Source organism: Chrysemys picta, chromosome 15, assembly GCF_011386835.1.
Source record: "Chrysemys picta bellii isolate R12L10 chromosome 15, ASM1138683v2, whole genome shotgun sequence".
Lineage (NCBI taxonomy): Eukaryota > Metazoa > Chordata > Testudines > Emydidae > Chrysemys > Chrysemys picta.
The window spans coordinates 11,206,524-11,219,664 of NC_088805.1; the positions used below are offsets into that span (position 1 = coordinate 11,206,524).

Consider the following 13,141-nt stretch of genomic DNA (forward strand, 5'->3'; position numbering starts at 1 on the left):
CTTCAAAAGCACTCGCTGGCAAAAACAAGAGTCAGCGCCTGTGCTACGGCCAACAAGCTCACCCCAAGGGTCATGTAGTCGCTCCTCCTTCACCTGGAGAACTGCCTCCCAAACTCAGGTTAGCTCAGGGGTCTCAAACTCAAATGACCATGAGGGCCGCATGAGGACTAGTACATTGGCCCGAGGACCGCATTACTGACACCTCCCACCCCCACCCCTGCCGCCCTCGGCCCCACCCCCACTCCACCCCTTCCATGAGGCCCCACCCCTGCCCCGCCTCTTCCCTGCCCCCATTCCAACCCCTTCCCGGAAATACATACCATATGATGGGGGCTAATTTAGCTACAACAAGTCAGGAAAAAGATCTTGGAGTCATCGTGGATAGTTCTCTGAAAATGTCCATGCAGTGTGCAGAGCGGTCAAAAAAGCAAACAGGGTGTTAGGAATCATTAAAGAGGGGATGTGCAGAGGCGGTCAAAAAGGCAAACAGGATGTTAGGAATCATTAAAAAGGGAATAGAGAATAAGACTGAGAATATTATTGCCCTTATATAAATCAATGGTACACCCTCATCTCGAATACTGCGTACAGATGTGGTCTCCTCATCTCAAAAAAGATATACTGGCACTAGAAAGGGCTCAGAAAAGGGCAACTAAAATGATTAAGGGTTTGGAACGGGTCCCATATGAGGAGAGATTAAAGAGGCTAGGACTCTTCAGCTTGGAAAAGAGGAGACTAAGGGGGGATATGATAGAGGTATATAAAATCATGAGTGATGTGGAGAAGGAAAAGTTATTTACTTATTCCCATAATACAAGAACTAGGGGTCATCATATGAAATTAATAGGCAGCAAGTTTAAAACAAATAAAAGGAAGTTCACAGTGAACTTGTGGAACTCCTTACCTGAGAAGGTTGTGAAGGCTAGGACTATAACAGAGTTTAAAAGAACTCCCGGCCGTTGCCCCCCAGTTCTTCCCTGAGTGCTCCTCAGACCGCTGCCCGAAAAAGACCCTCGGGGTCTCAGAGCCACGGCGGACCAGCAGCTGCAGAGGAAAGAGCAAGGGTGGGAAGAACCCCACCTGGGGATGGTGCCACAGAAAGCTCCCACATACCGGGACATCACGGAGAGGAGGAACATCCACCCCGCTCTCCAGCCGCAGAGGGGGCGCCCCGCCGTTCTCCTGCCGACCACCAGCGGCTGCAGCCTCCGGCAGTCTGCCGTGCTGCGCTCCTGCGGCCAGGGAAGCCTCGCGCCGATGACCAGCAGCAGGGAGCCTGCCCCACCCCGCGCCTACCACAGGAGCATCGCGGACCGATAGCCTGCAGCTGCAGTAGCTGAGAGACTGCCCCCCTGCGCCCCTAACGCCGGAAAACCCTGCTGCCGCCCAGCTGCTGCTCCCCGCGCCGGGGGACTGATTCTTCCGTCCTAAGTGCAGGACTCTGCACTTGTCCTTGTTGAACCTCATCAGGTTTTTTTTGGCCCAATCCTCTAATTTGTCTAGGTCCTCTGTATCCGATCCCTACCCTCTAGTGTATCTACCACGCCTCTCAGTTTAGTGTCATCTGCAAACTTGCTGAGAGTGCAGTCCACACCATCCTCCAGATCATTAATAAAGATATTAAACAAAACCGGCCCCAGGACCGACCCTTGGGGCACTCCGCTTGAAACCGGCTGCCAACTAGACATGGAGCCGTTGATCACTACCCGTTGAGCCCGACGATCTAGCCAGCTTTCTATCCACCTTACAGTCCATTCATCCAGCCCATACTTCTTTAACTTGGCGGCAAGAATACTGTGGGAGACCGTATCAAAAGCTTTGCTAAAGTCAAGGAATAACACATCCACTGCTTTCCCCTCATCCACAGAGCCAGTTATCTCCTCATAGAAGGCAATTAGGTTAGTCAGGCACAACTTCCCCTTCGTGAATCCATGCTGACTGTTCCTGATCACTTTCCTCTCCTCTAAATGTTTCATAATTGATTCCTTGAGGACCTGCTCCATGATTTTTCCAGGGACTGAGGTGAGGCTGACTGGCCTGTAGCTCCCCGGATCCTCCTCCTTCCCTTTTTTAAAGATGGGCACTACATTAGCCTTTTTCCAGTCATCTGGGACCTCCCCCGATCGCCATGAGTTTTCAAAAATAATGGCTAATGGCTCTGCAATCTCACCCGCCAACTCCTTTAGCACCCTCGGATGCAGCGCATCCGGCCCCATGGACTTGTGCACGTCCAGTTTTTCTAAATAGTCCCGAACCACTTCTTTCTCCACAGAGGGCTGGTCACCTTCTCCCCATACTGTGCTGCCCAGTGCAGCAGTCTGGGAACTGACCTTGTTCGTGAAGACAGAGGCAAAAAAAAAAAAAAAAAAATCATTGAGTACATTAGCTTTTTCCACATCCTCGGTCACTAGGTTGCCTCCCTCATTCAGTAAGGGGCCCACACTTTCCTTGATTTTCTTCTTGTTGCTAACATACCTGAAGAAACCCTTCTTGTTACTCTTAACATCTCTTGCTAACTGCAACTCCAAGTGTGATTTGGCCTTCCTGATTTCACTCCTGCATGCCTGAGCAATATTTTTATACTCCTCCCTGGTCATTTGTCCAATCTTCCACTTCTTGTAAGCTTCTTTTTTGCGTTTAAGATCAGCAAGGATTTCACTGTTTAGCCAAGCTGGTCGCCTGCCATATTTACTATTCTTTCTACACATCGGGATGGTTTGTTCCTGCAACCGCAATAAGGATTCTTTAAAATACAGCCAGCTCTCCTGGACCCCTTTGCCCTTCATGTTATTCTCCCAGGGGATCCTGCCCATCTGTTCCCTGAGGGAGTCAAAGTCTGCTTTTCTGAAGTCCAGGGTCCGTATTCTGCTGCTCTCCTTTCTTCCTTGTGTAAGGATCCTGAACTCGACCATCTCATGGTCACTGCCTCCCAGGTTCCCATCCACTTTTGCTTCCCCTACTAATTCTTCCCTGTTTGTGAGCAGCAGGTCAAGAAAAGCTCTGCCCCTAGTTGGTTCCTCCAGCACTTGCACCAGGAAATTGTCCCCTACACGTTCCAAAAACTTCCTGGATTGTCTGTGCACCGCTGTATTGCTCTCCCAGCAGATATCAGGGTGATTAAAGTCTCCCATGAGAACCAGGGCCTGCGACCTAGCAACTTCTGCTAGTTGCCGGAAGAAAGCCTCGTCCACCTCATCCCCCTGGTCTGGTAGTCTATAGCAGACTCCAGCCACGACATCACCCTTGTTGCTCACACTTCTCAACTTTATCCAGAGACTCAGGTTTTTCTGCAGTTTCATACCGGAGCTCTGAGCAGTCATACTGCTCTCTTACATACAACGCAACTCCCCCACCTTTTCTGCCCTGCCTGTCCTTCCTGAACAGTTTATATCCATCCATGACAGTACTCCAGTCATGTGAGTTATCCCACCAAGTCTCTGTTATTCCAATCACATCATAGTTCCCTGACTGTGCCAGGACTTCCAGTTCTCCCTGCTTGTTTCCCAGGCTTCTTGCATTTGTGTATAGGCACTTAAGATAACTCATCGATCATCCCTCTTTCTCAGCATGAGCCAGGAGTCCTCCCCTCTTGCGCTCTCCTGCTTGTGCTTCCTCCCAGGATCCCATTTCCCCACTTACCTCAGGGCTTTGGTCTCCTTCCCCCGGTGAACCTAGTTTAAAGCCCTCCTCACTAGGTTAGCCAGCCTGCTGGCAAAGATGCTCTTCCCTCTCTTCGTTAGGTGGAGCCCGTCTCTGCCTAGCACTCCTCCTTCTTGGAACACCATCCCATGGTTGAAGAATCCAAAGCCTTCTCTTCGACACCACCTGCGTAGCCATTCATTGACTTCCACGATTCGACCGTCTCTACCCCGGTCTTTTCCTTGCACAGGGAGGATGAACGAGAACACCACTTGCGCCTCAAACTCCTTTATCCTTCTTCCCAGAGCAACGTAGTCTGCAGTGATCCGCTCAAGGTCATTCTTGGCAGTATCATTGGTGCCCACGTGGAGAAGCAGGAAGGGGTAGCGATCCGAGGGCTTGATGAGTCTCGGCAGTCTCTCCGTCACATCGTGTATCCTAGCTCCTGGCAAGCAGCAGACCTCTCAGTTTTCCCGGTCGGGGCAGCAGATAGATGACTCAGTCCCCCTGAGGAGGGAGTCCCCGACCACCCTCCTCCTCCTCTTGGGAGTGGTGGTCGTGGAACCCCCATCCCTAGGACAGTGCATCTTTTGCCTTCCAATCGGTGGAGTCTCCTTCTGCTCCCTTCCCTCAGATGGGTCATCTAGTCCACTCTCCGCATTGGTACCTGTAGATACTCGTTTCTCCAGCCCTCGAACCTTCTCTTCCAATATGGAGACCAGCTTGCACTTTGTACAGACAAAGTCGCTTCTGTCCTGTGGAAGAAAGACAAACATGGCACAACCTGTGCAGGTTATAACAGCTGATCGCTCACCTTCCATATCACCATCCTCTTAAGAACTTCCTCACCTGTTGCAGGAACTACTCAAAGAAACCTACAGATGAAAGCCTCAGTGAGCTCTCCCTAGGCGAACTCCCAGGCAAACTCCCGCTGTTAGCCTCTGCTGTTTGCCGCTCCTCGGAGGGGTCACCAGGCACCTGAAGAGGTGCTACAACAAATCCACCGCCTTCAGCTGTGCCCTCTGCAGCCTGCCCTTCGAGTCCCAGAAGAGATGTAAGGCGCACCAGGCCAGCTGCAAGTAAGCCTGCACAGCAGCAACAACTCTGATTCCGGCCTCCTGCCCTCCTGTGCCCCGGCCCGCTGCTCCTGCGCCACAAGGAAACAGGGCACCCCCTCCAGCCGCTACCCTAAACCCCACTCCAGTCCCCGAACTGGTGGACCAGGGCCCCACCTTCGAGACGCCTCCCGCAGCGGGAAACGTCGACCGAGCCCCTGCCAGCAGGAGACCTGTCACATCCTCCCAGGTCGCCCGGAAGCTCTCTGAGCTGAGACGTCTGTGTCCTCCCGACGCCCAACCAGCGCGACCCCATCCCAAGAAGGGTCAGCGCCCCGCCACGCGTGGCCGCCCGAAATCCTGCCTCCAGCGGAACCGACGCCGGCCCTCAGGCCATCCTACGAGCACCAACCACAGGAAGAGCCAACGTGACTCCTCAGCCTGCACGGCGAACCCCACCCGCTGAGGCTACGGGGTCCACCCCCCAGATCGCTCTGTAAACTTCCACTGTCAGAGTCGTCAACGCCACAACCAGACTGCAACACCAGACCCCTATCGTCAGACGGGCCAGTACGACCCCAAAAGACACCAGACCGATCCCTGCCGCCAGAAGGTCGCACGCTTCCACAGCAACCCCCCAGACAACAGCCACACACGGAAGACCTAGCATCACCCCCGCACTCATTGACCCGATCCAGATTCCACCAACAACCAACAATGATATTACCCCACGGGCGACTATGCCCCAGAAACCAACCGAAAAGTCCCCTGAACCACAAGCGAGACAACCCATTCACCACGCGACAAACTCACTGCCCATGCCCACCGAGGAGCCTGAGGACCAGCGGCCGACGGCTAGGCCAGCCATGCCTTGGCAGGTCGCCTGGATCGAGGAGCTTCAAGGGGCAACCTCCTTCACGCAATTTGACCCGCTCATCGACAGACTCACCCGCGAGCTGTCCACGGAGATTGCCTTCAGGAGGACACCGAACCAGGAGACCATCCGGCCTGCCCCCAAGCGGCCCATCCTGCACCGCAACACCACCAGAGGAGCTGGAAGAAGGAACGCCAACCGCCGCTACGACCCGGCAGCGGCTTCAAGGATCCAGAAGCGGTACCGGACGAACCGCCTCAAGGCCGTAAGAGAGGTCCTCGACGGGCCCGTCTTACTGCACGATCCCGCCCGAGCGCTTCTACAACTACTTCCTCGGAGTGTTCGGCAGCGTGCCCAGGAATGACGCGCAGCGCCCGGAATGCCTCCGCCCCTTGCCCCACATTACCGATGCGGACGATCTGGAGGCCGACTTCACCCCTAAAGAGGTGACGGCCAGGCTCTCCAGAACCAAGAACACCGCACGTGGAAAAGACAGCATCCCCTACAGCCTCCTAAAGAAGCGAGACCCCGGCTGCCTCTTGCTCCCCAGCATCTTCAACTTGTGCAAGTGATTCGGCCGATCTCCCACCTCCTGGAAGAAGGCCATGACCTGATCCACAAGAAGGGCAAGCGAGACAACCCCAGCAACTGGAGACCCATCTCCCTCTGCTCCACCATGTACCAACTGTACGCCAGCTGCCTGGCAACCAGGATCACGGAGTGGGCGACGACCAGGGGAGCCATCAGCCCTGCCCAGAAGGGCTTCATGCCGTCAGAGGGGTCCTACGAGCACAACTTCCTGCTCCAGACCGTCACCCAGACGACCAGGAGAACGCAGAAGCACTGCACGGTAGCGTGGCTCGACCTGGTCAACGCCTTCGGGTCCATCCCCCACCACCATATCTTTGACACACTCCAGAAGTTTGGGATGCGAGAGACCTTTCTTCACCTGATCCGGGAACTATACGAGGGCTGCAGCACCAGCGTCCGCCTGGTAGAAGGGGAGACCGCCGAGATACCGATCCGCAGCGGCGTGAAGCAGGGTTGCCCCCTCAGTCCGATCGTCTTCAACCTCGCCATGGAGCCGCTCCTGCGGGCTATCTCCGATGGCGCCGACGGCTTCAACCTGCATGGCGAGAGGGTGAGCGTCTTGGCCTACGTGGACGACCTGGTCCTGATCGCGGATGACCCAGAGAGGCTCCAGGGCATGCTCGACACCATCGGGAGAGCCGCAGGCTGGACGGGACTCCGCTTCAATGCCAAGAAGTGCGCGTCCCTCCACATTGATGGGAGCAAGGGGGACTCGATACTGACGATGGAGTTCCTCAACCAGGGCGAGTCAGTCTTTCCCCTGGCGGAGGGGCAGGCGTACCAGCACCTTGGCACGCCGACAGGCTTCCGCGTCCGGCAGACTCCCGAGGGCACCATGCGTGAGATCCTGCAGGATGCCGCCAAGATCGACGCATCCCTGCTAGCGCCGTGGCAGAAAATCAACACCTTCCTGATCCCCCGCATCGCCTTCGTCCTGAGAGGATCCGCCGTGCCAAAGGTGCTCCTCAACAAGGCAGACAACACCATCCGGCAGCTGGTCAAGAAATGACTGTCCCTGCCCCAAAGGGCCAGTAATGAGCTCGTATATATCGCGCACAGGCACGGTGGTGCCAACGTGCCCCGCATGGGAGACCTGTGCGACATCGCGGTCATCATGCACGCCTTCCGCCTCCTGACGTGCCCGGACGCGAAGGTGAGGAACATCGCGACGACCGCCCTGCGCGCCGTCATAGGGAAGCAAATGGGCAGACCTCCCTCCGACTGGGATGTGGCCAGCTTCCTGAGCGGCTCCGTAGACGGCGAGTTCGCCCGGGACAGGGGCGTCATCGCCTTGCTGTGGTCCCGCGCCCGCAATGCCACTCGCCGACTGGGATGTTGCTGGGTATGGCGCAAGGAACGACAGGAGCTGGGAGTCCTGGTGCCGCGGATTGGGACGGAGAACACCACCATCATCATCCCCGGAGCCAGAGACGTGCTGGAGAGATCCCTGAAGGCTGCTGTCCACGCGGTCTACGTGGACACCCTGAAGAAAAAAAACGGACCAGGGTAAGGCCTTCGAGGTGACCAGCAAGTGGGACTCCAGCAACCACTTCCTCCGCATGGGCAGCTTCACCCGGTTCACCGACTGGCGGTTCATACACCGTGCCCGGCTGAATTGCGTCCCCCTCAACAGAGCCGTCCGCCACGGGAACTGGGACAAACGCCGCAGGAAGTGCGGGTACGTCGCCGAAACCCTGCCCCATGTCCTATGCAGCTGCAAGCCTCACGCCAGAGCCCGGCAGCTGCGCCACAACGCTGTCCAGGACCGCCTAGTTAAGGCCATCGACCCACGCCTGGGAGAGGTCACAGTCAACCGCCGTCCCCAGCACCGACAGCCCACTGTGCCCGGACATGATCATCACGGACGAGGTTGGAAAAAAAGATCATCCTGGTCGACGTAATGGTTCCATTCAAGAACAGGACCCCAGCCTTCCGTGAAGCCCGAGCCTGCAAGCTTGAAAAGTACGCCCCCCTGTATGACGCCCTGCGGACAAAGGGCTACGAGGTGCACACCGACGCTCTGCTCGTTGGGGCCCTGGGTGCCTGGGACCCATGTAACGAACGCATGCTGAGGACCTGTGGGGTAGGCCGTCATTACGCGCAGCTCATGAGACGCCTAATATTCTCGGACACTATTTGTTGGTCTCGGGACATCTACACAGAGCACATCACCGGCCACTGCCAATACCGGGAGTGAGCCGGGGAGACCTTGTGCACCCGCAAGGGGGAAGAGACCTATAAACTCCCCCTGATGGACCTCATCCCCTGAGCCCTGAACACACCGAACCTAACTGAACCCCGCCACATGAGGGTCACCCCATCCCCATTACCCAGCCCGCTTAATTATACCCATGACTGTCTGTACTTTCTGTATGAATGACGGACCCTCACCGCTTGTCGACTGCATCTTGATCTCGCCCACTGTTTACCCCCCCATTGGGAACATTACAGACTGTATATATTATGTGTGCTGCCCAACACCAAAATACTAGCATCCTCCGATACTCTGTATGTTACCCCCAATGACCAATAACTGACTTCTCAAACTCTATGTATCATCTATTTTTAATCATTATCTAATAAACTTTTAAATCTGTTCTTTTCAGTTTAGTATCTGATACGCCCTCTATCTGAGGACTATATATTAAATGGATTTTTGGAACAGGGAGATGGAATAGGAGCTTGCTCCATCCACTCCATGCATCGACCTGGTATTGCAGTACCTCCAGGAACGGTGCACCTCCCCTCAGGGAGACTATTGTGGTGAAAAAATAGAATCTGTTGAATTTGTTACACCAATACTGACTTAGGGCTGGTCCACACTAACCCCCCGCTTCTAACTAAGATAGCTGAAGTCGAAGTACCTTAGTTCGAACTACAAGGTACTTACCGCGGGTCCACACGTGGCAGGCAGGCTCCCCTGTCGACTCCGCGTACTCCTCTCACGGAGCAGGAGTACAGGTGTCGACGGCGAGCACTTCCGGGATCGATTTATTGCGTCTAGACAAGACGCGATAAATCGATCCCAGAAGATCGATTGCTTACCGCCGAACCCAGAGGTAAGTATAGACGTACCCTTAGACTATAAATATATTCTAGGAGTGGCATACCAGAGGTCACTTATTCACTGACAGTTGTATGATTCTTGTGAACCTTGTAACCGATGCCTGTAATCGCTCAGAACTCAAGCCTGACCCCAGATGTCTAGTACCTTCCTTCTTAACTTGTGTAAACTTGATTTCAATGCCCCTCTGCCATGTACACTGGCCAAACCGGACAGTCTCTATGCAAAGGAATAAATGGACACAAATCAGACATCAAGAATTGTAACATTCAAAAACCAGTAGGAGAGCACTTCAATCTCCCTGGACACTCAAACAGACTTCAAAGTGGCCATTCTTCAACAAAAATACCCCTCATAAAAAAAGACTTCAATGACAAACTGCAGAATTGGAATTAATTTGCAAACTTGACACCATCACATTAGGCTTGAATGAAGACTGGGAGTGGCTGGGTCACTTCAAAAAGTAGTTTTCCCTCTGTTGATACTCACCCCTTTGCGTCGTTAGCACTGACCCCCAACTTGGTAAGACAACTCCCATCTTTTCATGTGCTGTCTTTTTCACTCCAGGCATCTGATGAAGTGATACTACTTGTATTAAACAACAGTTTGAATTAGATAAACTTGGTTATATTCTTCTCCCCACCCAGCATATGTTGCATGGATCTTAATTTGTGAGATCATGTGAAGGCACGAGGTGTCCTTCTGCTCCCAGAGGTCCCCATCCTGTTTCCTACCCCCCCACAAACCTACAGTAAATTCTAAATCATTATACTTTACTTCTCATTTTTAGGATGTGGCTTGGGATAGGCCACTTAATGGGGGTGGGTGCTTGCAGAGTGAAGATTAAGCTCATTCACAGGAGCTTTGTGATGGAGTGTACATTGTCTAGTGTTTGTGGCAGGCTTTACCGCTGAAGTGCTGCTCAGTACTCGGCTCTTAAACTCTGTTTTTGTGGGGATCGATTTACTCCTGTCAGGCACTCAGTGAGAGAGTTGCTTCTCCCGCCCTTGCAGTTATTTATTTTTTCCACCAAGCTTTGAAATCGGAACCAGCAGGTGGCACCACAGCTCCACAGCCAACCCTAGAGAGAGGAAAGTGAAGTCCTGCTCTGCAGACCGAGCAGAGCAGGCTGTTGGGACCCACAGGACGTGCAGTCGAGGGGCTCGTCTGACTGGCATCATAGCTATAAGCATAGTGCCTATTCCAGCATAACTCCCCCACGGAGACGCTATTCCAAATAGAAGCAACTTGGTTCCCCAAAGTTACTACTCTGCTTTGATGAAAAACATCATCTTCCATCTCAGGTTTTCCATGTACTGCCCACGGATGGTATCCTCCAGGGTCCTCTCCAGCATAGCTCTCGCTCTCAGAGTGAGGATGCTGTCGTCTCTTCCGAATACGGCTCCCCTGGGTACCTGGTGACATCTTGGCTGGAAGGGGCCACGGCGATTCGCTTCCTGATGTCACGCACAGCACTCGCCCCAAAGTTCCTCACCATAGCATCCAGGCACGTCGAAAGATGGAAGGCGCAAGTGATCGCCGCAGCGTCGGACAGATCACCCCCTTCGAGGGATGTTGCTGCCTCCCTGCCTATGCGAGACGTACACCAGCTCGTTACTGGCCCTCCAGGGAGGTACATCCTCTTCTTTGCCAGCTGCCTTATGGAGCTGTCGGCCTTGTTGAGTGGTACCTTTGCCACAGCAGTTAGCGCTAGGCAACCAGGATCTGTGGGTTTTTTTTTTTCCCCCCTCCAAGGAGTCCTTGTACCAAATGCCTTCCTTTCCTGGGGCTATATTTTGTGTCTTTAGGAGTCTGTTACTATTTCCTGTAGCGTAAAGTGACAAGCTATATAAGTGAAAGAGAGATAATGGTAATCGTTTGGCAGGCATTGAGAGAGTGAGAAAATCTACCCTATATTCAAGAAAAAATAATAACTATTCTAGGCTTTAATAGCCTACAAATCATAGATGCACATAGTTTGAAATCACTTGCTCACCAAATTCTCAAAATATTTTGACTGATTGATAGATCGATAGATCTTCCTTCGCTTCTCTCAAAACCCTCTATCCTTTCGTCAGGACTCTGTGATATTTACTGTGAAGTTTTCCGAAACTGATGGAGGGAAGCCAAAACAAGATCCGCTCGACCCACGTCCATAAGACGATCACCTGCAAATTCAGTCATGTGAAGCATGGATAGCGCATGAAGCGCAAAGCAGCGTGTGCACTAAAGTACACAATTGTACCTATACAGATCAAAAGAAGAAAACCCACGAACACTTAAGAAAACGAAGAAAACCACTATACGACTGAGCGTGCTGGACCGTAAACAAAAGACGGCGCCCTTCCAGCTATCGCCAGCCAAGGGGGACGCTATACATGACCTCACTGTTAGGCCCCCACCCACTGACCACAGGCAGTGCAGCACAACTGAGCGGCTTCCTGCCTGCTTGCTCCACGTGGCAGCCAGCATCTCCCTATGGCCCCTGGGCAGGGTGGGTTTGTCCCAGGGCCTGCACCCCAGACCACCTCCCCCAACTCAAACTCCCTCCCAGAGCCTTAGGCAGGTGGGGGACAGAGATTGGGGGGGGGGGGTGGCCTGCCACCCCTGATAGCATGGTCTGTTTGAGGGACCATGTGCTGAGCCTAGCAGCCTTTAAAAAGCCCACTCCTAAGTGACCAGAAGCGCTAGAGAACAGGAGAATTTTGCAAGGGGGTTCTCCAGGTGAAGGAGGAGCAACTGCGTGACCCCTGGGCTGAGTGGCTGCAGTGTGTGTTTGTGGTGTACTTGCTGCTTGACTGAAGTATACCGTGTGGTCTGTTTGTTTGAGGGACTGTATGCCGAGCCTAGCGCTTGAGAGCTTCTTAAGGAAACTTTGATCCCTTTAGCACCCATCACCTTTGAACCAGGGGGTGGGGCTATGCAGGGAGAATAAAGCTTTAAAATGCCCCCTCCTAAGAAACCAGAGGAGCTAGAGAATACGCTAGAGAAATTATTTAAGGTTATTTAAGGCTCCGATTGAAAGAAACTATACAACAAATCAACCTTGCTAGAGAAATTAGTTTCTCTATTTGTTATAACCACAATGCTCTCCGGGGGGAGGTGCACCATTTCTGGAGGCACTGTATTCTCGGCCAATGGGAGCTGCTGGGGGCGCTGCCTCAAGCAACAGCAACACACAGCCGCTCTGCCCCCACCCCCACGTTCTAGCCCAGACGTGCACCAGGGTAGGGCGCGGTGGCTGCAAGGGGCTCACGGGCCGCAGATAATAACCCCGCGGGCCGCATGTTTGAAACCCCTGGGTTAGCTGCTCCTGTTCTCTAGCTTCTCTGGTTGCTGAGGAGCAGGCTTTGTAAAGCCTTGTTCTCCCTGAGGAGCCCCACCCCCTGGTTAGGGGTTGATTAGGTGCTAAAGGGCTTGGCCATCACAGCCACCTTAAGAAGCTCTCAGCTTTTCTAGCAGGCCTTTAGGCGCAGCACAGGGTCCCTCAAAGGAACAGACCACACTGTATACTTCAGTCAAGCAGCAAGCACACACCAGACACAAGCTACAGCCCATAGGTGCTGACTCCCTGGGTGCTCAGGACCCAGGAGCCAGAGCTTGAATGTGGAATGTGATGAGTTTGAGCAGGGGGTTGGACTAGATGACCTCCTGAGGTCCCTTCCAACCCAGATAGTCAATTATTCTATTCTATGAATTCTGTGCTGCTAACAACTTCTGCCCTTTGGGCAGGGAGTTTGTTTGTAAACAGAGACAGGGGGATTAAGATAACAAAAAGGCTTGTTATTAAATTAATGATCACTAGATCATGAAAGCATTACCAGGCACTCAAGTAAAAGATAGGAATAAATGGTCCATTTTCAGAATGGAGAGAAGTAAATAGTGGTGTCCCTGAGGGGCTTGTACTGGGACCAGTCC

At 53.4% G+C, this 13,141-nt stretch overlaps 1 non-coding gene across 1 annotated transcript; it reads left to right on the top strand.

Annotated features, from left to right (window-relative positions):
* The first annotated feature begins 8,716 nt into the window (after positions 1-8,716).
* Positions 8,717-8,904, top strand: LOC135975876 (U2 spliceosomal RNA). Its single transcript, XR_010592949.1, has one exon. It is a non-coding gene; the product is annotated as a U2 spliceosomal RNA (small nuclear RNA).
* Positions 8,905-13,141: the final 4,237 nt, after the last annotated feature.